At 46.2% G+C, this 25,768-nt stretch overlaps 1 protein-coding gene and 1 long non-coding RNA gene across 4 annotated transcripts in view; one reads left to right on the top strand and one right to left on the bottom strand.

Annotated features, from left to right (window-relative positions):
- LOC143903403 (uncharacterized) overlaps positions 1-25,768 on the bottom strand; it is a 143,446-nt gene that overhangs the window by 43,099 nt on the left and 74,579 nt on the right. The window contains exon 1 of one of the 2 annotated variants that reach the window (XM_077416963.1): positions 16,506-16,759. The exons of the other annotated variant lie outside the window; for it this stretch is intronic. The gene's annotated coding sequence lies outside the window, so the exon portion shown is untranslated. Of the gene's footprint in view, positions 1-16,505; positions 16,760-25,768 lie in introns of those variants that run through there. 2 annotated transcript variants of the gene reach the window in all.
- LOC143903405 (uncharacterized) overlaps positions 1-25,768 on the top strand; it is an 85,985-nt gene that overhangs the window by 24,053 nt on the left and 36,164 nt on the right. Inside the window, exon 3 of one of the 2 annotated variants that reach the window (XR_013258710.1) lies at positions 22,494-22,690. This is a non-coding gene — a long non-coding RNA (uncharacterized LOC143903405). The remainder of the gene's footprint in view (positions 1-22,493; positions 22,691-25,768) is intronic. The other variant, XR_013258711.1, reaches the window with a different exon arrangement.

The raw sequence follows: 25,768 nt of genomic DNA, 5'->3' as shown, positions 1-25,768 counted from the left end.
ACATGAGGAAGAAGAGACTCGTGCACAATGAACGGGCGAGAGCGACAAGTTGGAGTCGGACGCGAAACACAATGCGGGCGTGGGTCCTTGCGTCAGGCGACGCGACGGCCAACGAGGCGAATCCGGCGATCCTTCTTCTCCATCACGTTGGTGTAGGTATACTCTCCTCTTCTCTTCTCTCCGCCGATTTCACTCTCGGTGAGCTCCTCCACCATCTCCGGCGAGCGATGCGCTCTCTGTCTTTGTGAGATCTACACTTTTCCTTTCGTCCGGACGTGTCGTAGCGGCCGCCGCGGCGGCGAACGGGGATACCGACTTGTGCAAGTGTTTTGACCTACCTGTGCCCCGCGGAGACGCGCATCGCGCCCTCGTTACCTCGCGCGCGGAAAGCTCGTAGGGGAAACCTTGAAACCGTTTTGCAGTCATCGAGATTGAGAGACCTGCCACTCGCTCTCTCGTTGCTCGGCAGAGCGAGGCGAAAATGCGCGCCATTCTTCGCGATGCGGCGGAGTCATCGCGCTGGTTGCATTCGTTGCGCTTATCGTTGAGAATTAAAGCCTCAACGAACGCTAGGTGATCTTTGTCGTTTGACATAACGGTGTCATGAGTTATGTATAGTATATATATTTGTAACAATGAATCTCTCAAATTCTAGTTATATGTATACGTATATAGTCGCAATTAAAAAATGCATGGATGAAAAAAGGATAATCGGCGAATAAACAAATTGTTACCAAGCTATATATCGAACGTCCCTACATTTAAGATTATTATCGATGTCACCTTAATCGTCCTTATCGTCCTTTATCGTGTTCAACCCTTGACTGTGCTTGCACGCTGATCGTCGAATTACACCGTGTACGTTCAAGAATGCAGGTATGTACATACACGTGGTGTGCCGTCTCGGTCGTGATTTACGATTAGGTAGTCCAGAAATCGACAGTACATGGCCAATAAGAAGAAAATGCTCTCAACAGGAGCCGGCGAACGGCACGATCTACGGTCTGGGTAAGGTGATACGCTCCCGCTCGTGCGAGCAAGTTCGATCCGCGAGCAGGTTTCGCTAAACACAACGTGGTCTACGACGTCGGTAAGACGTATCGCTGCGATTACGCCAACTTATCCAGGACTATCCAGTGTCCAGTTTTCGGCTTTACCAAAAGCGACGTCGCGTCCTGTTGACGCGACCCTTTCTGCAGCGTCAACACGATTTCTACTCCAAATTGCATCCGGCGGCATTCTTTTGCCGTTGTTTGGAAACATCCGTAACTTTATCTGCCCGCGATCTACCCACCCGCAATAAACTCCTGACGAGCCGAAGCTCAAATTGATTCGTCGGTGCCGCAAACACGGAGGTCGTCCGCTTCTATCTTATCTTCTCTTACCTGTCGAAGCGTCCGGATTTTATAGCCCCAAGGAGGAAGCTGGCGAGCACCTGCCCGCCCGCCCGTGAGTGCGGCGGCGGTCGAGAAGAAATGATTACGGACCATTGTTGAGTAGTGTGTTTAGGATCGGTTTTTAGCGCTTCGAAGCGCGCGTTCGCGCATCGGGTCGAGTCGGCGCCTGTATTCTGAAAGACTTTAACGATACATTGTGTCTGTCTCACCGCGAATTTCGTTCTGTGAAACGTGCCGAAAAATTTATTGCGAGCAAATATAAAGCAAACTTTTTTTTTCCATATTTTTAGTACAACAATATGACGGGAAAACGTGGAGAATTTTTTGTGAAAGTCAATTTTGCGAAAAAATATTGTTACAAGTGAAAATCTGATGAGGATAATACAGGTCATATTTTATAGCGAAATTGGCTGGACTAGCTGGCTGAGTATGAACAGGCGGTATGCGATACTTGTCGCCCTGGTCACGCACAAACTATATTTGTCTCAGGAGTATGCCGAGTGAACGTTCGGTCGTATGTAACGCGTAACCGAGCATAAAGAAGACTCGCCAGCGCGAGAGGGTGAAGACACTTCAGGGTCAACTGTTCGCGCATCGATATGTGGCCCTCGTATAACTCTCTCGTGTAAGTTCATACCACACGTGAGTTACGAATAACTGTTCGTATCGCGGCGTGATTAAGATACCATCGCTATCCGATATCTCTATCGAACCAATTGTCCGTAATAACATGTATCTCACCGAATCGTATTTGAAAATTATGAGGATAAGAAATAAGTAGAATGAAATACACAGAATCAGCAATAATTATATTATATTAATGTCGATTTGTGCGACGGTGGTCTTTATTACGTTCCGCGTGTATCGTGCGTATATCCCGTTACAAACGCACACTGATTATTATTTATTACGTTTCTTTGTGCGTCGCGCAGAAGAGATGGAAAGCCTGCTATTTTCCCATATTCGCGCAACGTCTTTTTACTTTCCTCTCGAGGGGGACACAGGACCGCGGGAGGAAATATCGTGGGGGTAGAGAGGCATTGTCATGTTCCTCGCCGGCGCGGTGCGGCGCGGCGCGGCGCACGGTATAAGAGAGCGCGATACGCGCCGGGCCCGTGTCGCGTCTAGAACTTATAGTTAGGAGTTAGAAGCCCACACGGTAGCGAACATTGTTATTCAAATCAGCCATTGTCTTCGGGCCCGACAGATGCTAATTTTTAAGTCCCGGCTTATTACGCGCACGGGCGTTTCCAGTGCGTTCGGATATAGAGCGACGGGCTCCCTAGTCGGCTCGCGCTTGGAATCCGCTCGCTTTAGGACGACGCCCTAAAAGTTTCTCCGCATCGCGCTCCGATATCGCGCGATCCCGCCCGCTAGACAGCGTGATCTTAACCAGAAACAAAGGAACCGTCGCCTCCTATGATGCGTTACATCACTTTCTCTTCGAGTTTAATCGGTGAATTCTCCAGCGGTTATTAGCTCGATCCTCGGCGAACTCTCCCGACGTAAATCCCTGTTTCAATTTCTCGCGACAAAGTATAATCTGAGATTTTAATAATTAGGACTAATGGTTTGGCGCAGAACGTCGGAAGATTATACAGTCCGAAACGCAAATAAAATATAGCAAATCGATTTCACGCAGAGCAGTTTAATGTTCAGTTTAATATACTATTAGAAAATCTGCAAGTGAGGTAACTTTTCTAAATGAGATTCGTTCAAAACATCTCAGGCGCCGTAAATTATTTTCCATTTATATGAATTATATAAATTAACAGACTTTCAATATAGGATGAAAATCAGACATGAAGATCCGTATTAAAGGTGTACTCTTATCATGTTTTAGTGATCATCGTCGACTTTGTTGACGTTCGTCTGACGCGATTCGCGAAAACGTACGTGTCGAACTTCGCTCGCTCGCTCGTTCGTTCTCGCGCGCTGCGGGATATTTTCGAGACGGGCGATAAAGACATAAAGAAGGGACGTGCGACATCCTGCCCCGCGGGCGGGCATTGGCGAGGTATAAATCATCCGCGCGAGGGATTGCATTTCAATGCCCGGGGCTGGATAAGTAACGCGCGCGCGCGCGCGCGAGCGCAGGAGCGAGATCGCGAGCGCGACAACCGGCGCGACTGCCGATGCAACCGCTCGGCGGTTTTATGTAACGCGCGCGCGTAGTGGCGCGATGAGCCGGCTATCGGAGGTGCACATCCCTCGTTACAGATGCAGCGGGCGCGTATCCGGCAAGCCCGTGCAGGACGATGCCGACGACAAAGAGAATTGTCGTCGCTCCAAGACTGACGGGCTCGTCTTTTTCTTTCATTCCTTCCCCACCCATTTTTTTTTTTTCATTCCGCTCTAATGTATGTCACCGGATTTCACGTCGATCAATCGTCATTTCGTCGGTTGCGTGCAATCGAGAGGTACGCAATCGGCGCAAACGCTTGTACGCTATTCACAATTACCAAGAATTATCTGTCTTGTTCTCGGTCAATAAATACACATTTTGTATTAACTAAAATTGTGATGATTTTTTACTAAAAATATTTAAAAAATAATGATTTTTAATGACTTATAATTTTGAAGCAATTACTTTATCTCGTTTGCTCTCAATTGCTTTCAATTTTATTTGCCTATGAGTTCTGCTTTGATCAATTCCTCGGACAGCAAATAATTGAGAATTGTTTATTCTTTTGGAATTTGTTGCGTTTAAACATAATATTGAAAAATATTAATTCATATATCTGTAATTATATTACTTTTCGAAACGTTGAGTTTCGTAGCTTTCGTATAGACAATATCAAGAGAATGTGACGAGAGAAGGTGGCGGCGATCAACGGGCGTGAAAGATCGCCGATCTCGTTCGCGGTACGTCGAACGATAGATCGGGAGATGGTGTCGAGCGCGATGCGCGTTCGTTCGATCCGCACGCGTGGAACGGTCGACCGCCGATAAACGCGACGATGCACGCTTCGCAGCCAATGGCATAAATCTCGGTTCGCGCGGCACGTATATGCGTGCGGTGCCCGAGCCACGCACTGGGCGTGTCGCACGCAACGCCCGGCACGTGGACAGTCGGATACGCATCGACAAGCTCTCTCACATGAGTTGTACGCCGCGGCTGTTCCTCGCGCTGACGTAAACATGCATTTTGCGCGTGTAAAGAGTTCATTACTGGAGTCTCACGCATGCGGTATAAGAGTTCGATATATCAAAGATATTTTTACCACACTTCGCGCGATCGTACTCTGTCTACAATTCAAATGCGGAAGACCTCACCGTTCGATTATCGCGGCTATTCGTACGCCGTACGTGTCCGATTTATTTTCAGACAGCGAGCGACACGTTCATAAAATTTTTTTTACGGTGCAGATATAAATGTATCCTTCTCGGCGCAACGTTACCCAAACGTGGCGAACGACTTATTGTTTTCTTCGCTCGGCTAGGAAGCTCGTCTAAGTGTCATCGCTCGTACGCGCGAGTTGTACGCATCTGGTTACGACTTTGGCGCATAGAGGCGCGTACGAAGGGTGCGTAATGCACCTTTCCGTACCACGGAACGTGACCAGACGCGGAGCGTCCTGTGTCGATGAAGAGGAGGCACTGGACTCAGTGGCTGACTCAGTCTCTTAGAATGTACGGTGGCATTGTGCCTGACGTTGGCACGGGAATACGAAACGAGTTTACACGAAGAGAGACGGTCGTGTCAGAATTATTGTTCGGCCGAAATTTCGACGTATATTTACGAAATCACGTTCGATCATTTTATCTCAATGTAATGAACGAGAGCGAATTAGATTGGTTTTGCAGAAACAGGTGTTCTCGTAATTCGCGTCGGCTATGCTGATGCTTCTCGCGAGACCTCTCGAATCATGGGCAAGCGTGGGCCGTTCTCTCTTTCGCCATCCCGGCAGACACGGAATATAAAAGTAAATTAAGATTGCCTCGATCTACCTCCGGATCGTTGATCGTCTTTGCGCCAATTCGCACGCCGTCGTTCTTCGTGCAATGGCACCGATCGCAGGACGTTTGTAATAGCGAAAGCGCCGCCGCAATGCAGCAGCGATCGACCAGTCTTTCCGAGTTTTGCAAGCCGCATTCGTTGTCAGCAAATGTACGACAGTTTGCAATGTAATTTCGAAATGCTAGACTTTTTTCAATTAGAATCTGTAGATTTGCAATTTATTTGCAATAATCTGTTATTATAAACTTCTTCACATTTTATCTTATAAGACTCGTGAAAAAAAATTTTTTTTGATATCTCAATCTTAATGATTAATGCTCTGAAATAAATGCGACGCGATGTCACAAATTAATCTTTGACGATGTATGTACACATATATCCTTTTAATAATCGATACGTTATGCAAATGGGTTAAGGACTCGATCGCGCTAGGACGAAGTGATGCCGGGTTCACGATAGCGGGCCTCGCGGTCGATCTTGGCGCTCGTCGTGCGCGGCTCGAACGTAAGTATACATTCGTTTTCGCAATCGGCATCTTGAACTTTCGCATCGGAGACGTTCGCTTGTCGCGCAAATGAAAAACGGATGAACGACGACGCGCGGCACAGCGGCCGTCTTGCGATACTATTACGTGATCGCCGCTCGTAAAAAGCGTGTTCCAACGGCGTAATCAACGCCAATTTCCAAGGTGGGCCCATCTGATCGGATCGTTAACGTTGATTCGCGCGCGCGAATTGCGTGAATCTAGGCGGTAATAACTACGATAATCGCAGGTGTTATTTATTCCATGCTTTACGACCGGCCGCGGCGAACTGGTTGTCGGGTCGGATCTCTAAATCGTCGGGGTTACCACGGTTTCGTCCATTCGTGATCGTCGATCGATGGTGAACAGATAGTTGAAATGACGATGCTTGGCTACGCCAATAAGCTTCCGAGCGCGTTTATCGAATCGGAAATACTATGTTGTATTACGCCTGGCCCGGTGTGCTCGATCGTTCAGAATCTCTTTGAACGAGACGAATTTCGCAATCGTGGCGTTCCGATGACGCGCATGTATATTCAGGAACGTTTATGCAAAGTAATCTCAATAAATATGCAACGATGTAAATGTCAGATATATTTGTACCACGTTTATGACCGCGGCTTTGACGTTAATAACGGACATATACGTTATACTTCCAAGTTGGACGGATGATTATCGGGATAGCCGATGAAGGACAGGAGGGACATGTATCCTTGTTACACTGCCATGAGCAATAACTTAAGTGGATGATTAACGTTGCAAAAATATCGTGGAGTCATTTATCTATGTATATATATATATATATATTTGCGATTTACGTTTTTGCATACTAAAATCTCAGATTTCATAATCGCGATGGTGGAAGGAAGATCGATCGCTATTTTTATCTCGCTTCGAAGTTCAGACTATGATCTTTTTACACAATTTTATAAGACGAGGATTTGATCTTTAAGAATAGATTGTTAGAATTTGCACGGAAATGCGCGACGTTCCGTCGCGGAAGATCCCGCGCGGGTCCACAAAAACGACGACTGGTCACTAAACGCGAGATAATTATAAATATGCAAAAATCTAACAATAAGCGTGCAGTTAGACGAGAGATCTACACTCGCAGAATGTTAATACATCCCGCGCGTACACGCTATACCGAGATAAAAGATAGACAAGTAGGCGGACTCGAGAGAGATATCCTTCCCTTTGCTCGAGCTTTTTTCGCGCCTTTGCGCTCTGCCCTCCTGCTGACTGTGCGCGTACGTGTTCCTTTTCCTCCTCGACTCGTTCGTCAGGGTTCGTCAGCCCCCCTCGCCCTCGCATATATGAATTCGCACGTCGCACCACTGGCGCGGCGTAATGGAAATTCAAATTTATTCCTGTCGCCGTATACGCGGGACGCTTCATTAGCACGATCTGTATGGGAATGCACGCCTTTAACTGCCTCAACGGCCCGCACGGCGATAATTTAATTATTACGTTAGATTTGCTAATTCGCCCTAAGGGAGACGGTGCACAGCCCAGCGAGACTGCTTTTTCTTAGGGGCGGTTTAAACAACGAAGAGCGCTCCTCCTTTCTCTCTTTTTCCTTCCCTTTCCCCCTTTCTACTTTCTTCTTTCTCCTCTCCGTGCCTCTCTTCGTTTATCTTCTTCCATCTTTCCGTCCTGCCCCCTTTCTTTGATGAAATTTGCTCTCGCTCGAACGACTCGGGAGCCTTCCACGCCACCACCGGGTGTCTCATCACGGAGAAGCTTCGTCTTCTCCGTTACTCCGTTTTTACCATCTCGATCGAGCGAACTATCGATTAACCGATTGATTGCCGCCGCTTCTTCCCGTCGACACGCCTTCTGCCGTATATCCTTTTTCTGTCGACCACCCTGATTTTCTGCCCGTGAGGTCGCGCGCGGTCATTAACGTGAAATTAAAGAACGATATATTGCGAGAGAGTGTGTGCCCCTGCTCCTGGTCCTCTCTCAGCAATTTGCGATATTACGACTCCAATATCGACTTTTTCCTCATCGGCACACGAGCGTACTTAAATTTACAAACGTCAAACGGAACTCGATACACAATAACTGTCTAACGTGAATTCAAGCGAGACTAATTGATTTGCAAAAATACTTATCTTTTGATCAAGGTAAATCATTTAATAATTAGTTTTTACATAATAATTTTTTTTTACATTATTATTGGCAACCGGTATTAGTTATTTTTTTGCGGATGTATTTTTACTCTTCTCGCTGACATACAAATATATTCGAGGCACTTAGCCTCGCTCTCTCGATCTGCTTATCGTCCGTTGCGCGCCGTTGACATTTGCATAATATATACCGCTTGCTCTTTGGCGTGACTTGCAGTTATCATATAAATTGCACTTATCTGCTCGTTAACGATAGGCGTAGATTTAAATGACAAAATGTATCATGTGCGCGCTGTGTAAATCGCGTCCTCGTTGACGCGAGCAAACTACCCGAGAGTCAGAGGTAATCGCGCATCGCGCGAGTACATACCGTAATGCCTTCATAATATCCAGGCATGCTCCACGCGGTCTCGCTTGGAATATATATATCGTTATTTCATAATGATCGCGGGTGGTGCGTCCGTCGAATATCATCGAGGCGAATTACGAAAGAAATCGCTCGACCTCGTGTCACGAGTAGCAAATATTTTGACCGCTCGTCGCTAGCTTCGGCAAAGTCGCGAGGAAGATAGATATCAAATATGTCTATATCGAAGGGAGGATATATATCACATCAACATAAAAAAGTATTAAAGATTAAAGATAACAGTACATTATCTACCACTTTATTTATTGTTAATACAGATTTCTTACGAGTATACGATATACCACGGAGTTTGTTCATTTTAAAAAATACACATGCCTGAAAATACTTTTCCACCGCGATGCTTGTCGGCAGTTTAAAGCACGCTTCGTCAATTTTGAACTGATTTACCGCGCTACGTTCGCACGAGAACGAGCCATCCTTCCCTCGGCGCGGCGGACAATAGGTTTCCCGCGACACAGTTTGTAGTATCGAATCAAAAGCAAATTGCTGTGCGTACCGGCCGAGCGAGCGGCCCGCTCTCGCATGCGTGCGGCTTACAAATGTCTGTCGGTGGCTCCCAATTACGTAAGATTATGACATCCGTGACACACTCGCGCGCGCTTATATACGCGTGTGCGTAACGCGCGCGCCCTCCTTCCGTGACGGGGGCTCTCCGTCGCGCCCGTCATTCTCCGTCCGCGAGGCCACCCATCCGCGCATATTCGCTCCCCTTCTCGCTTTGACCGCGTCTGCAACGGGGTAGCGGGGGCGAAAAGCGGGGAATCACGCTTTTTTTCCGCAACTTTCGGACCTTTCCAGCGTTGCGGCTAATTGCCGCGAGCGACACTCGCGATCTCCGGGTTTGCACGCGGGTTCATGACCGCATCGCGTTGCGCTGTCACGATTCACACAGTCCCCTCATTCAGCGTGCATCCTAGCTCTTCATCTGCGCGCGCGCTAGTGGCGAATTCTCACATTTTAGTGCCTGACCTATAACGACGATACGCGGTACTTCATATCATACTTCTTGTAGTAGTACCTTATTATACCTCTTGTATAGTAGGACTATTTTCCAAGCTGTCATTTATCTATACATATGCATATATTATATAAGTTTAATTTTAATTTACTATATTTCGTTTCCATTTTGATCATAATGCAGTGATTTTCATTTCAGGAAGTTTGGTGCTTACTTCTTCATTATTTATTAATTTATTTCATAAAGTACGCTTCTGATTATTAAATATAGCATTCCGTTCAGATCTCTGAAATATGTCGATTCAGATTTACCCTCTCGCTACATATTACGTTGAATGAACTCGAGCAAAACTCTATAGACAATTTACGAGTCTGTTCCGCTCCACTGGCGGAAGATCGACAGAATTGCAAGTGCACTGCGACAGGTGCTTTAACCGTGTTAAAATCGACCGAGAGCGTGACGTCCGAGGGCACCAGATGCGCTTCGCGTTCACGATCGCAAATTGCGGCAAGTATTCGAAACGCCACGATCACGAGCTGTCGCAGTACGATGATCGTTGTGATTCTTCCCTTGCGCACTTTCACAATGGTCGACGCGCTCGCAAACACAATTATATTCGCCGCGAAACGAACGGCCCCCGATCTCGCTTGTTTTCCACCGGATCGGATTAACTCGCCCGGTTGCCTCGCCGTCGCGTGTTCCAACGAAGCTAGGCTCGTATAACTAGGGTATAATGAAGTATAACTTCGATTCTGATTTACGATTCGCCTTACTTCACCGGCCGTTTCAAGTTCCTCCTTCGCCTTGGAAATTATGCGCGCTCAGACTCGCATTTACTTGGCGTCATTTTGCAAGATTTCGCCAGCTTGGGCGCTCCGATCCCTCGCGCGCTTGTAATTGGATCCGAGCTTAATACATTTATAATGCAAAGTTATTAACCCTAACTAACGTACGATCGCTGCAATTACTCGCGCCGTGTGTTTTGCCGCTTAACGAGCGATCTTGAGGAACTGCGTTGCCCCGACGAAAGACGATAACTCGAGCGCGGTCGGTTCCCGATGCCGGTAAAAGGGCAGGTGGATCTTTTACATCACGTATGAAAGGCGACAAAGTTCGCGCGGCTTGAACGAAACCACCTACTCGCTCCGGAGGTAGGAGCGAGAAAGGAAAAGTAATTGAGGGGACCGAGAAAGAGAGGCGGCTCATCGGTAAGCGACGGACGAAGAATATGATTTTGTTTTCATATTCCGAGGGTAGACGAGACGAGGTGCATAGCAATGAACCTAAGCCGGCCTTACGACCGGAAGCGAGGGAGGCACACGCGTATCCGGTGATGCGAGACGTCGTCAGAGAGATACAATTCTTTTCGAGTAAAACGTCGATGTCGTCGAAAAGGAAAACGAAATATTTACTTGTACATTTCTGTCCGTAAATAAAATAAACGCTTCGTCCTTTCCGCGCGCGATCAACGGTTGAAATGACATACGCGGAAATGACTTATTCATTTATATCTATGTAACTCGTGACTCGCGTCAGAACGCAGATGCGGGGTTATTTACGCGAATCAGATAGTTTCTCTAATTTTCTTCGCTCTTCGTGGCTTAGGTCTATATCATTCACGGCGCGTCATTTATCAAGCCTTCAAACTATACGAACTTCACGAGCGGCGGCAAATCGCCACTCTCTCGCACTTCGGAATCGCCGCTATTACCCGAGTAATCGCTCCAAAACGACTGACTCTTTACCGCGGTGCCGCGTTAAGGTACCGCTCTCGGGAGAGACAATGTAGCACTATGGCATTAGCGCCGTTTATCTCCTCCGTCAAGCGACATTCTTTGGACGAGCGCGATCCGTTTGCCCGCGCCCGCGCTCCGCTCCCTGCGTCCCGACTTCGGACTCGAAAGTGCTCGAACGATCAAAGTGAATCAGCCGTTCATTCGCGTCGCGTGTTATACCTACCTCGCCGGATAATCACTTTTCTCCTTCGTCCTTTCAAACCCCCCCCCCCTCGTAACTCAAGACTCGGGACGATCGCTTCGGATTGAAATAGAGATTTCGTTGCAATGCGCGGAGCGTATCCGCGCTGATCGCTCTCGCGTGAGGGGGATGACTCCTACATCTACCCCCCCACCTCTCTCTTCCTCTGTTCTGTCTCTTCTTCATCGAGACGCTCTTCTGGAGGTCCCGCGAACCAGGCGTACCGCGGCTATTGGCGATTTTGTTACGTAAGACGCAGCGCAAATACCATGATTCTCGCAATTAGGGTTGCCAATAGGAGGAGACCGTTTCGATCGCGTGCCACGAGAAACGATGTAACACTCGTATTGCTACAGTGTATGGCAATTGCGCCCGAGTGCGCTAAACGACCGGTGGACGCGTGTTGCAATTTTGCCGATACGCGTGCACGCGCCGCCTATATCTTTCTTTATGTCTCCCGCGGACGCGGACGGCGCGAGCGGCGATTAATTCGCTCGGTTATTATCAAAAGTTCATCCCGCTTCTATTCTAAGGAGAGTGCACGCCCCGCCAAACGTGCGGATCAGACAAATGATTTCGCGTTCGCTGACATTTTCTAACATCGCCAAGAGATAATAACGATTACTTTAATTATCATAATCCGTCAAGAAGCAGCGGCTCGATCTAACAAGATAATTTTCACTCGCGCTGAATGAAGACGAGATCGTGTACTTTATTTCGGTGAAGGACGCAATTAACGCTTTTTCAATGAATCTGCTTAGGATATGCAGAAAGAAATTACATTGAAATTACGTGTCTTTGATACATTAACTTAGGAAACAAAGACGTGAGATAAAGACGTGCATTTTGATAAATTTAATTAATTTCAATTAATAGTCGACATCTAGAAGACATTGTCTTATTTTTCGTTAAGAGATAGTCATGGAGATATAAAATTGTCGAACTTCTCACGGCATGTTTCGTCTTTCGATCGCATTTCAGATTTCGTTTTAGATTAAGTTGCACCACATGAAACGATGGATTCGCAGATAACCATCTCTCTGCAGTTTCGCATTTTCTTCCGTTCAGCTGCCACTCGTCAAGACGACAATGCAGGATTCGTCTCTTTCCTGCTTTCTTAATCGTCTCAAACCGTTTCCTTTCCGAAGACGAAACGTGAATTCTTTACAAAATCACGTTCAGCGCGGGATACGCTGGGACGCGATCGTTTATCACCGTTATCGAAGCGGCGCGCGGCTACCGTGCGTGCATAAAACGTGTGGGCGCGACGCGTCGTCGTAGCAATTTGTACGAATTGATGATAAACCGCGCGGTAACGCGAGAGTTACGGCGCGTTTTATACATCAAGGTTGGCGACAGGCGGAGAGATACCGTGAATCACCGACCACGTTCACGGCCCCGATATTCGGAATCGATTCACGGCCGTATCCCGGCGAATTCGAGCGATAGATCTCTCGCCTCTCCAAGCGAGATATATGCGCTTTCCTTAAGACGTGCTCCGCACGTCAGGCGAGCGCCGTCGTGCATTTACAACGGCGCGAATGGACAAACTGTTTCGGACTACCGGCGATAAGACCCCGTGTTTTGCCACGAAGACGCGCATTCGTGCGGAATATATTTGTCGTTGATGTTGTTTTATTCTTACCGGCATTTAATCGCTTCCGACGATCGCGATCCTGTACTGCGTCGCGTTCGTAGTTTGACTTGGAGGCAGGCATCGTTGGCCTGGAACACCCCGTTAGACTCCGTCAGGCTTATAGAGAGAGACTCATAGATGTACATACAGATTACAATTATGCAACCGTGTGTGTGTGTGTGTGTGTGTGTGTGTGTGGAGCAGTTTCCCACCCTATGGTTTGAAGCCTCTTAACGAACGTCTTAAGATAATGGACGGCAGAAGAGAACGGGTCGAACGTACAATATATTCAAATACGGTCTCGCTTATGTTCTTCACGCCGGCAGTTCCAGGTCGCCGGTGTCGTCTCGGCCTCAGGAAGCTCGTAAAAAAAAGACCGGAGCTCCGGGTAAGACCGGTGGCGGTCGTGTAACGACTCCACGCCTCGCCTCCTTTTTCGTAGCCCTCTCTCTGTAGCCAGAATGCACTACCGTTCTCGGCGTTGCATTCAGCGGAAATATTAAAATGCCCCGGCGGCCGCCGCACATGGCAATAAGTTGTTCGCGCTTTGGACGTGCTCTGGATACCGGGCGCTCGCTTTTAAACCACCATCCGCGTACGTGCAACCGTAGCGTGTTTCTCCTTCCATGCTCCATCTCCTCGTCGACGCCCTCTCTCTGACTGACCGTGTCTCTCGGTCATATTTCGTCGGGGTGTCCCCCAAGGATTGAAATGCACACGGTGCGCATCCTTTCCGGGAAAATTCAAATGAGTCCCCCCCTAGCCGCAGCGAGTCTCCACGTCTTCGCGTTTGAACGGTGACGAGATTTGGAAATCCGTTCGGCTCACGCTGCGGTAGATCGCGACGATGAATCTCAGTGGAATGGTCGTTAAACACTTGTAACTTCGGGCGTGCACAAGCAAGGTGAAGGAATTGTTACGTGTTATTCGCAAAGAAAAGAATAAGTACTAGGAAAGTAGAAACCTAATGTAACATTTATAATTATCAATGTCGCAGTTTAACGTTGAAAAAGAGGGAGATATTCCCGTTTTATTATGTCATATTATATTCGTCTTATTGTCTTGGGACAATGGCAGTTGCAACGTCCGTTCCGTGAGTCACATGTATCATGTGTATCTGTTGCATCTTACGCTTATATCGCTACAGTCAACATACGAGTCGATAAAATGAGAATAAAGATGCGTTGAAATATCAAAGAGTTATATAGTTATATAGTTATTTTTAGTCGCAAATACAGCTGAAAGGTACAGAGGAAAAACGATCAATGTCCATCCAAAGTAACTTTGAGAAAAATGCAATTTGAATCCTCCGTCTGTATACACGTTTTTTTTTAATCTGAAAAAATTCATAAAATGTCGATCTACATTGTAGTTGACGATTTTATAGTCATTTTGATAAACATCGTTTATTTTCTGATGGCAGGTTTGCAAGTTTTACAATTACAAGCAGATATCATTTTGGCTCGGACGCCGTAGACTCACGTATACAGATGGAGGATTACGTTTCGAGACATCAGATATTTTAGGAAGCTATTGAAAAATTAGTACAAAATTTAGTGAATATCGGAACGCAGCCTTAGTATTTTCAATTCTGATGGTTCTTCCCCACAAGCGCGTGGACTTTTGTGATCGTCTTTCCCCAGCACGGTATCTTTCGGCTTTCCAATGAATTTGTAAGTGTTCTTGATCGAAACAGATAATTGTGAAAGTTCTTTGAAAATGTCACAAGACAGCAATTGATCAGATCAATTTTGACAAAAGTGAACTTTTATCGCGTTTCCTCTGTACCCTTCAGTTATTTATACAAGGCTTTAAAACATCTAAATCCTATAGACTAAACCCTTAAACTAAACCCTTATATTGTTTTCCCATTCACTGGAACTACTTTGAGGATTCCTCTTTTCTTTTTTTTTTTTTTTTTTTTTGAAACGGATTCTGCGAACATCTGTTTTTTAACCTGAGAGAACTTTTTTAACGTACCAGAACGATATATTGGTCCTCGGTATTAAAAAAGATCAAAGACGAAAAAAGAAAGCAATGAAAAACTTCCCCAGCTTTCTCTTTTACCTCAGTCACCATAAAATTCACGAACGTGCTAATCGTTCGCTCGATTTGTCACCGCCAGCCGCGGCAAAGGTCATCCGCGCGGTGACCTCCTTCGTTCCCACGGACGTTCACCGATCAGCAGCTCGTACTTCTCCCGGCTGGTCATTAACGCGGTATGTTTCGAGCCGATCAAGCCAGCCATTTGCTCCCGACGTCGCTAGTTAAGTACACCACCGAGGCCTAAGATGCCGCGTTTAGAACGAGGGCCGGGACAATTCTCGTGGTCCCGATAAAAACGGGAACGGGGCTATTCGATGGCGGAACCTAATTAGCGGTTTGGGTAATGCATGAGCATGGTCCTAACCCGTTCTTAGTTTTTTTTAACTGGCTTTTAATCTCCGCTTTCAGTCGAATGTCTGATGAGCATCTGCCTGGGCATTCGTTTTTACGAATTAAATATCTTACTCTTGAAAATTATTCGAATGTAACCGTTCCGAATGTAAAGATATTCGTTATTGGAACTTCTGAATCATGCAGATAGGACAAAAATTTTTATGAAATAAAAATAGTGATACATTTTTCTCAAGTTCTCGTTCATGGTTCGCGGAAAGGAGAGACGATATGAAGAAATCGAATTGCTCTCGTTTGCCGCGCGGGATTCTCGCGATCGCTCCTCAGCTCGCCAAGTCCTTCCAACGTGAGAAACGAGCCTTTTCCCACTACTACGCCGAAGGAGAAGGCGGCAAAAGAGATCGCGCGGAATGCATGTGAAAAAGTGCGATCGCGGATTCTGCACCTTGCGTTTCGAGTTTCGAAACGGCGCGGCGTTCGATAGAAAAATCAGCGTCGTGTGCTATCGCCTTTCAGCCGTGAACGAGCTCGTTAGCTGCCACGAGCTTGATAAATGTAACGTGAAATGTAGAGCTCCGCATCTTGCATTTAAAATTCCTTGATGGCGATGGTGCATATTCACAGTTTAGAATTTACAACTGACTCGCATAGAACTTGTATAATCTAATTATTAGCGATTTCACTTTTTAAAGTTAGATCTGTCGCGGATTTATCAAAATTATCAGAATTTCGAATTCTTATACTCGCGCGGACCAGCTCCTAATTTTACAATAATTTATACGTATATAATATCGTTATTTTACTCTCGGATACGAGTAACAAGACGATCCGCTTTCAATTGCATCATCAAGAGCTACGTACGCAAATTGAATTTCTATGTAATGCGAAAGAAATGCAAAATAGATCGATCTGCTCGTATCCGTCCCGTATTCGCTGCTCCACTTCGAGATACGCCTTGAATTTACGGTTACGCCCGATTTATCCGCGGAAATTGGTTCTAGCGAACGCGAGGTCAGGAAAGACCGTGCCGACGCGAGGATCGCGTGCAGGACCGACTACTCATCCACACTCACGTATTAAACATAAGTGCCACTTACCTATGCCTGATCCTCACGAGCCGCGAGCGTCTCTTCTTCTTCCTCTTCTCCTTCTCTCTCTACTTTCAGAGACGCCCCGTGCTTTCTTTCCGTGCCGCTCTTCCTTCTCGCGTTGCGAGACCCCTGTTGTTGTTGCTGATTCCTTTACCTGCCCTTGTTGCTATGCCCGTTAACTTTCTCGTCGCTATTTTTTCTCTTCTCGGATCTTTTTTTTTTGTTATTAACAAGTATTAGAAAGAGTGCTCGTAACAGTAGTATGCCTTAATGCGGAAGTGTATCCTTTGATGGTAAAGGATAGTTCTTCCGTGACGCAATGCTATATCAAGGGTGAAAGGAAAGAGTAATCGTAAATCAGAATGTTTCGTTTTTTTCTCCTCCAAATGCTACAGTGATTTTTAGGAAACACTATGTGTTCAAATGGAAGATTCAATAAATTGACGAAACTGACTTTCCTAAATTACATAAGCAATATAAGTATTGTTTGTCGGTGCGTTATAGGAGCATATATTTTTGATGAAATTTTTCAAACGAATTAGTAATTTCCCACGATACATACGGATGTTTACAACAAAAACTAACCAGGCTTAAAATAAGAAGTATTATTGTTACTCATTTTCTTATCATTCCACTATATTTATTACATTGAAAATCTCGCTGCGGAAAATTGCTCCTTTATTTAATATTTGTCGTCCATCCCCCCCCCCTAGCATACTCGGCACGAATTCGACAAATAACGTATGAGAACGCGCACGGCGAAAACTCCCAGGCTGCAGCGGTATGAGCTCTTTTAGTCGATTACGTTGCGTAAAAGAGCTCAGGGAGGAAGGCGGGCGAGGCTCAGGGATAGTTCATTTTCACCTGGAGTTACCTTTGGCACACAATCATCCACCATTAAGGCCGTCTGCAAAAATATCCGAAGCACCGGAATATCCCTTTACACGAGACGGCGAAGGCGATCTCGTGGTATAAGGTATAACCCGTCCGCCCGGGCATATCACGAGCAGCGCCCTGGCATCTCGCGGCATGATCTTTCGAGATCGGGAGGGAAGAGGTCGGGGATCTCGTGGGCGGACGGTGGGGAAAAAGAGGGAGAGACAGGAGCGTGAAAATAAGACAGAATCGAGGGACCGAGAAGTATGAAAGAACGGAGAAGAGAGGAAGAGCGGCATGTCGAGAGAGAAAGAGAGGACGAAGAAACCAGGAAGGAGAGGAGGAAAAAAGGGGGGCGAGAAAGGGAGAGCGACGAGTGTTAGATCTCGGGCAACGATCGGAGATCATCTTCCCTCTTCGGCCGAGCTCTTCGTCCTCGATCTTTCAGGCGGAGGGCGAAAAGAAAGTACGACAAGACGCTTCGCCGTTGCTGCTGCCGTCGCCGCCGCCGCCGCGCCGCTACCATTATCAAATTATTCACTCACACCGAGCGCTATCTATCTTCGAAGCAGTGCGATCATAACGTGTTATTATTTGATCCTCACTTTGTTAGCGATCTGAGTTTAACAGCCAGTCGAAAGACGATATGTACCTGGCAGATCCTGCTCGCCCGATCTAGAGTACTTCTCACGATCTCGCGCGGCAGCCTCTTCTGATGTGGGCGAGAGCGAATCGCGCGCCGGATAATATTACGTGAACATATTGCGCGTCGTGTTCCCGCTCAGATCAGAATTCAAACATGCGCGCTGAAATCGAAAAACGTCACGAATAAATTCGTAGAGATCCCGGCTGTCGATCGCGTCGACGCCTATACACCTGTGATATCTACCCAACGTGAAATCGATTCATCCCGTGAAAACCTCGCAGTGTAAAAGATATAGCTAAAAAATAAGATTGCAGGAACTTATTCCTTTTCATCAAGACATTGCCAACGCGTCTCCATCTCCCATTCCACACATCGATCTCGAGATTGTGACAGTGAACTTTGTCTTCGTAACTTCTCGCATGACCAGTATAAATCTTTTTACGTCAGACGTGCACAATTATACGCGCGCAAGAATTATCGATATCTACATCGTTTGAATAGATCCTAATTGTCTTGCACGCGTAATTTTGTATAATCGTAAATATATAGAGTTGAAACGATAAATCACGATCAGCCAATGTAAGTTATACGTGATCCAATTATGTGTAGCTAGATAACGAATCGACTTCTAACCGTGACGGAGTTGGAAGAAGACAGTCGTCGAGAGAATGTCTTGTGTGGATCAAGGTGATCCTTGCGTTTCACGACCGATTTCGCAAAGCTGCTTCCAAAGCCTTGTAGAAAATAACTCTTCGGATGTTATGTAAATCGTAGCACCTATGATATTAGACGAATATTGTGAACGGCAAACAATATGGTGAAATGCATTTGAATTGAGCGCACACCAAGAATCGCATTGGCATTAGCTGTGGAACGCGTTTGAGCAACGCAACAATGCGGTTTCGGCATGACGACGGCTGATTCAAATCGATCGGCAAAATCGAAGTCATTGTTTGGCAAAAAGCGCGACTAATTCTAAACGTTTCTAACGATCTCTCTCCTTGATATTCGGCCGGCGTGCGCGAAATGGTGGCTTGGACTGGCGCAGTGTCCGGTCGCTTGTCGAATTCGATCACGTAGCGCTTTAACGCTTTACATTGAACGGCGCGCGTGCTTTGTGTAAGACGATTCCCGTAGGGGAGGCTTCGAATGTGAGCGCGCGAGCACTCGAGAGCGCAAGGAAGGTGCGTGTGCGCGCATAGATACGAGACGTGGGTGTTGAGTCGTAAAACAAAGTAGTTTCCAAGGGGAGAGAGAACGTTTCTAGCTCCTTGATGGAATTTATGGGGGACGCGCGATCGATGACGATCAGCCGTCGTCTAAATAATTTCGAATCGCAACGATTGACCGATCGCGTTTACTCATTCACCACGATATCGTCTTTGAGCGTGATCAAGTTTCCTAAGATTGAGTGAGGGAAATTGAATTCTGTCCAAAAAAAGAGCGACAGTTTTAGTTTCTTTGCATCCATATTAGAGTGATTTCGTTCTATTTGTATTAGATCTGTGCGTAAAAAAAATTGCATAAAAGTTTACGATTAACAGTATATCTGAATAGAATTGGCTAGAAACTTCATTATGTATAAACTATTTCTCATTATCAGTGACATATACTTTAAGGATGGACTAACAATAATTAAAAAATGAGTTGTAAACTTGTTTTATTTTTTAAATAGCTATTTTTGTAGCCCAACAATTATTGTAAGAAAATTGACGTTAAAATTCTTCTGAGAATTCCTATAATTCTCATGGAATACATATTTATATTGTGATTTTAATTAAAGTTAAAACATATTTTCAAACTGGTATATAAGAGATCAATTAGAGAGAAAAATGCCAATACAGTTCGGACTGGATCTTTTGGTAGCTTAATAATGATATTGTGTGAATTTTATATCTTTTTCCAACTCGATAAACTACGCGCCAATTTTTTGTCGGTCTTTGAAACACAGCTCTTTGTTGGAACGGTAAATCCACATATTTAAATCGATAATCGATTTGTTTGTGAGATAAGAGTTTTCCCACACAGATTAAGTATTCTATTTAACGCTCGCTAGTTTGATTTCTAAATATCCTCATGTAAGAATTGTCAGTCAGATATTATTCCCTCTGAATTTTTATTAGCGCGGCGATATAGGCCCCGAAATCTGAAAACGCGTCACGACACGTGTAATATCGAGATTCGGAGAAGAATTATGCGGTGTCGGTCAAGCGGGCCATTCTTTATCCGCGCCCACTATACACGAGCTTTTTCGTCGCTCGAATGAGGAACGTGCGCGGCGATATATCGAACGTGGCTCGAACCGGGACTCGCGCCCGTGAAAATCAATTGATATGTGTCACGGCGCACCGAAAGCTTCCTTGAAAACGCACCGGATGCGCCGAGGGGGTTCTCGGGCGCGGCGACGGGCATTGTCTCCGGGACTCCTTCTTTTATCCGACCGACATGTCGAATGCTGGATGCATAACAATTTATTGTCCCATCTCAGAATTCACTGTCCGCATCCACGCGGACCCTCTTCCTCGCTTCCTTTCTCCTCTTTCTTCGTGCTCGCGGCGCCTGTTCGGCGCCCCATCGGCGAGAACATTTCCGACCGGGCCACAACCGGCGGAATCGCTTCTGAGCGAAAGCGAATTGGCGCCAGGGCAATCGCGCCGGGTAAACGCACTGTAAATAACATCTTCCTCAAATCGTTGAGATCTTGCAAATCTGGTCGACAGAACACGCTCTCGGTACAAAGTGAACGTAAAGCCCCTTGCACAATAGGCGATAGCGATAGCGATAACAACCGCGACAAAGTTGCCGACAAAGGTATAGCTTTGTCGGCAACCTTGTCGCTGTCGCTATCGCTATCGCTATCGCCTATTGTGCAAGGGGCTTAATGGTTCACTCCCGCGGAATGAAATGTTTCGCTACAACGTGACGGTCAATTAGATAAGGTGATTGATTAGCGAATCACCCCGCAAATAATGATAGGGCACGCGTGTACGCGCGCCGCGGAACGCTGCATTTTCGAGGGAAAGGGAGAAACGATGACGCGGATGGGGGAGAAAAATACGGGATGCTGGTGGCTCACGGCGCCCGAGCGAGATGCGCCGGTACGCGCGTGGGAGTTTATGGCTTTCGATGACCAGGAAGTGGGTGTTCCCGCACCCCATAATTCAGCGCTCGCGCGCGCACGTGTGTTTGCGCTCGCTCGCTGGATCCGGGCCCGCGCTCGCGGACCGCGATCGGACCGGCCGTATTCGCGTCTCGAGTCAAGTCAGGTTGGATGAAGATGTCGGGGCTGACGCACCGAGAGCCTCAACGTGGAAAGATACAAATGCGTCCGTGCAAGCCAGCGGTTATAACAAATTGTCGGCGTGTATGTGCGCCGAGAAGCTGCGGGATGAGAGAAAGTGCGTGAGCGGCACGCGAGTGCGTGCGTGCGTGCGTGCGTGAGTCTGACGAGATCACGCGCACAATCTTCGGCGCCGTCCTTCCGCGCGATCACTCTCTCTCTCTCTCTCTCTCTCTCTCTCTCTCTCTCTCTCTCTCTCTCTCTCTCTCTCTCTCTCTCTCTCTCTCTCTCTCTCTCTCTCTCTCTCTCTCTCTCTCTCTCTCTCTCTCGCAGGTTGCCGATCGACTCGATTTAATCCGATGCTTTGGCAGAGATACTCGATCTCTTTAATCTTCCCGAGCGGACGTCCAGCGACGTGTTACGTATCGTTTATCAAAACGATTCTCAATCTGCTGATGTTAAAGGTTACTTCCCTATTATTAAAATGAAAACAAATAGTTTTGAAGATTAAAGATTCTTGTTACTCGTATCTCGTATCCATTTCTGACAGATGCCATGATTTGTTCAACGTTTTATTTTTCTTGTCTTTATTCTTACTTTCGTGAAACTAAAATTGTAAAATAATATTCTTCGTGTATAAACATTGTACACAGAGAAAAAAATAATGTTGTATCAACAGCATTAGTCTAATTAGAAATAATCTTGTTAATTCGATAACAGTATTAGTGAAATAATACTTATTTAATTAAAAAAATACTTATCTTATTAAAACAAAAGCTTAATGTATTGAACTAACAAAATTGTTTCCAATTAGACTCATGCCGTTGATGGCGTTGATACATTATTTCTTTCTCCGTGTGCACTTATGTCAACAACGACATCATAGGAATAGGACACAAAATAGGAATAGAAAATAAAGGAAATTAACTTACATTTAACCTATTTCGCTATGTAGAATATGTTTCTAAAATATGTTGCATGATTGCATATAGCGTACAGCTGATTCGGAACATGCGAATGCTCCGTGAGTGAAATCACGACTAATTGCAAAAGTGCCTGATCTAGATGATGCACGGTAAAAGCGGCAGGTATCGTTGATTTCCAACAGCTACCCGGATCGTTTCTTGATTTATACCCTCGGTAACCGGTCGATATTCGTGATCTCAAACGGGAATTAAAAATGTTCCGGCAGATAACAGCGAGCAGGAGTGGCAGAAATGGAAGCGCAAGGCCCAGGCACAAGGCTGCGATCCGGGGCAAGTGAGGAAGAGGCGAAGCTATTCTACGATCGGCTCTTCGGGACGCTTTCGAGGCCCGATTCGAACCGGCGGCTATCTATGATCGTGCTGGCAACCAATTACGTTTCCTGAACCGGAAAACATCGGGTCGGTATGTATTCCACGGAGGTGCACCCAGAGCCTCAAATTATAAATCAGACGATAACCCCGTCGGTTTTCTTCCTCCGACTCCGTTCCTCGTTTCCCTCCCACCCTTCTCTCGCTTTCTCTGATCTATCTATCTACCCATCTGCCTCTCTCGCCCTCTCTCTCCTTCTCTCTCTCTCTCTCTTCCTCAGTTCCGTGGCGTAGAAGAGAGAGGCTTCTCGTGGCCGATCGCGAGGGCTTTTAAGCTCGTACATCACCGTGTGGGTTACGCCCCCCGTATTTGCTTAGTCGTGCAAACGGGGAGGCGCGGATAAGGGCCGAGATGAAACAATTAATAATCCCCACGAGGCCACGAAACACCATGGGCCAGATGTTTCAGCGTGACGTGCTCCTTCTTCCTCCTTCGCTATGCCGCTCCTCTTCTTCCTCTTCGTCGCGTCTCCGCCGTTCGCTGAACGCTACGACGTGAGCAAAACGTAAACGACGGAACGCCGTTTACGCGAAATTTAATACAATCGATGAAATATATTATGCCGCGCGATGAAACTTTCACAATCACGGCTTTCCGCACGTTAGTCGTGAATTTTGTGTGGGCGCCTCGTATAAAGCTGCTTGTTAATGGCAGAACTCACACCGATTTACAACACTATATTTGTTTATGATATATTCGAGAGAGTCGGCGGTGCAACGTTGTAGACTGTAGAGGATGACGCAGTGCGATTTATCGTGCATAACCGGGCCCCATCAAAATGCCTCTTTTTCAGATCGAAAAGATGTAAATGCGCGGAATTAACATAGGCGCCAATTTATATCTTAACGTATCATCTACAGCTGCGCATTTAGAAATCGTAAAAACAAAAGGTGGTTCTGGGCGCTTTGGGGCTAACGCCTTTCCACCGTCGCGGCTTCGACATGGTCACCGGTGTTTTTATAGGCCACGCGTAGCGAGAACACGCGATATACCGGCGTTTGAAAAATGACGCTACCGCGGGGTGTACCTCAGTGTCTGCTCTCGGGATATCTTAATTATCGAGCAAAAATTAATTACCGTAACGCCCACCGAGCTGTACGCCCTGACGAAGGCGGTGAGGACTCTCCCGTAGGCTATTCGTAGGAGTATAAGGTGACTCGCGCGATGCCACGATGAGGTGGTTTTCGGACTCGTTCCGCAGCTATCCGTCTTTCCGTTCTCTTCCGTTTCTTTTCCCCGACGAGGAATATATGCAAATGCATCATGTGCGCATGTGTGCGAGTTTTTGTTTCGCGAGAATCGCGACGACTTATTCGTAAAGTATACATATATCGCGTTAAAGTATCGCACACGATACTTACGATAAGTCGCGATTAACTTTCATTGCACGGTCTCGTATATATTCCCGCCTGCGTACGAGCCGGTTAACTAACCCGTGGGCAACGCGAGAGAATTTATCTCGGCAGGGTAGTAGGAGCGAGGCTAATCCCCGAATTATGCCGCGTTCGGAGCGTATCGGAGCGTACGGTGTTGTGGCGAAACCGGGGGAAACGCATGAGAATTATTATATATGAGCCCGAGAGACGGCGCACGCGGCCGCATGTCGACCGGGACATGCTTTCGTGGAAGCGTATCAGCGATACCGGTGCGGCACGAAAGAGGAGAGTAACACGAGTAATTTCAGCGATGGAAACGGGGCCCGGCGCTCGCGCGATCCCCGGGTGGTGTGGGAGTCTCGGCTTTAGGTTCAAAGGTTCGCGATTATAACATTCCGGGCATGCCGTTTCGTGTGCATCAATTCGGTACGCCAGTTCCCTCTTTGCGGAGTTCCCTCTTCACAACGCCGGCCGCGTGCGCGAGCGCGAGTCGTCTTCTCTCCCTCTTGCCTGCCCTCGCGCCGCGCGGTGCGGTCCGTTCCGGACGAACGCGCGGAGAGCCCCGTGGAAGCGCATCGCGCTTGCAATCCTCTCCCCTCCCCCCCCGGCGCTTATATTCGTGCTCGAGAGAACGAGCGTGCGGCCTGATCCTTTCCAGGAAGGACCCTCTATCCGGGAATCGGTAAACGCTCTCACTTACTTTTCCTCGCCCCCTTTTCCCTTCTTTCCATTGTCCGTGCATTCATCAATTGCAAAATCGTTTCTAAAATTGTATAAGCGTGGGGTCGGTCTTACGTTCTGTTAATTGTTTGATACTTACACAACTTTAAGTTTGCATTTGCTGTATTTCGAATAAAACGCTGAAATGAATAATAATTGGAGAGCTAGGAATCTGATGTAATTCTTAATTATGAAGATATAATATGCATAGCGAATCAGATGTGCCGAATTTTTTTTACGAAATAAAAAGTAGAAATAAAGTGTTAAATAACGGTGTTAAAGATTGCGCGAGTCGGATACAGACGGGATTTTCGAACCTCGAATTCATCTCATGAAAATCCGTGCGAATTGACATAAATCGAAATTATAATTCCATGACGTCTCAATCGGATCTCGTGTCCTGCGATGGTGTACATCATGCTATAAACTGGATCACTGCAGGATTTATAGCTGGCGTTGCGTTTTATCCGATGACTTTATCGCTCCATTGTCTCGCGGCGTTTTACCAGGTCGGTAATTTTTAAACGCTTGAGCAGGCGAGATCGCCAATAACCGCTGTTGTCGACAGCAGTTGAAATTCGCAAACGTAAATAATGTGTATCGTATTACTATTAATAATGAACGCGTTTATTAACAAACTGAATTTTAAGATAAACTCTTTTTCTCCATAAATTATCACTTTATTTTTAAAAAGATTTCTTTGAAGTAAAAGATCATACAAAATTACCTTTTTCAAAAAAGGTAAAAAAAGGGCGCCAAGTACACGCGTGGTTGTTACCCTCGAAAAAAAACCCAAGTGGTAGTATCATTAATTTTATTCAAAAATAAATAAAATCTATTCTAACCTAGGTGGTAGTAGCTTTATTAATTTTTAAACAAAATTATTAAATTATAAAATAAAAATATTTAATTAAAATAAAATACATAAATTTTTTTTGTAAAAAACTTGGCGCTGCTTTTTTAGAACCTTAAAAAAGCAGCGCCAAGTTTTTTACAAAAAAAAANTTNTTTATTT

Source organism: Temnothorax americanus, unplaced genomic scaffold (genome assembly GCF_048541705.1).
Source record: "Temnothorax americanus isolate GAGA-0224 unplaced genomic scaffold, ASM4854170v1 Scaffold46, whole genome shotgun sequence".
NCBI lineage: Eukaryota > Metazoa > Arthropoda > Insecta > Hymenoptera > Formicidae > Temnothorax > Temnothorax americanus.
Note: the sequence above shows the minus strand (reverse complement) of the source record. Positions and strands in the feature narration are given on the sequence as shown.